Source organism: Parus major, chromosome 24, assembly GCF_001522545.3.
Source record: "Parus major isolate Abel chromosome 24, Parus_major1.1, whole genome shotgun sequence".
Lineage (NCBI taxonomy): Eukaryota > Metazoa > Chordata > Aves > Passeriformes > Paridae > Parus > Parus major.
This window is the reverse complement of record NC_031792.1, coordinates 5887876-5888948: the sequence shown is the minus strand read 5'-3', so window position 1 is coordinate 5888948 and position 1073 is coordinate 5887876.

The window sequence follows — 1073 nt, the reverse complement described above, 5'->3', positions numbered from 1 at the left end:
ATGGATCTCCCTGGGAAGAGAGAGATGACCCAGCCAACCTGACAAGGTTTAGTGGTGCAGGGTGTTGCCACTGATGTATCCCATTAAATTTGGTGTCCATCCAAGGCTTTGGAGATGCCTGAGAGAGATGGGATGGATGGATCCATCTCTCTGGGTAGAGAGAGGAGATCCAACAAACCTGACCAGGTCTTGATGGAGCAGGGCGAGGCCATCAACACATCCAAAATAATCCATGTACTTCCAGGGCCACCTTGATTTTCTGGACAAGGAGAAATCCTGTTTCCAGGAGCTGCAAGCAGGGCAATCCCATGGGATGTTGAGGCATTTGGGAGTTTTCCCACAGCTCCAGTGGGAAGGGGTGAGGGCAGCAGGAGTGAGCTCCCTGAGCATCCCTCGGCCCCTCAGCAGCAGCTGTCCTGGCCTGGAGCCTGGGAAAGGATTTATAGGGATGAGAGCAAAGGATGAAGTTCACCTCTGGATCGCTGACAGCTGGAGCTACCTGGAAGAGGAAAGTTCCTTTTTAATGTGCTGTTATTGGAACATCTGTTGGAGAAGGAATTTGGGGAGTCCGGGCATTTCCTCCTGGGCTGATCCAATGAATCCAGCGTAGGGAAAACTGCACAAGCAGGATAACTGTGAGGGTGGCTCTGAGGTGCCTTTAAGGGTGGTGAAGTTCAGCCTTCCCAGGGGAGATTTAGCCTGGATTGGACAGCATTGCTTTCATCCCAGCTTTCCTGATTCCTGCTGAAATCCCCCATCACACAGGATTTGGGAGCAGCCAGCTGCGGTCTTTGGGAACAAAGGAAAGCAAATAAAAGTATAAGGAATAAAGTAAAGTTGTATTTAGTGATGCTTTTCCCAGGACAGGATTGAAGTTAGGTGGGAATCGCTGGGGGTGAGGAAGAGGCTGGTCCTGGTGGAGGCTTCCTTGATGTTTCCAGGACTTTAGAGGAACACAGGGAAGAAGGAAAATGCTCTGATCTGCTTTGCCTCTGCCATCACAAACCCCTCACTCCCAGCCCTCCCCATATCTCAGCAGTGGCTTTCCCACAGAAGAACTCAGGATCTGACCA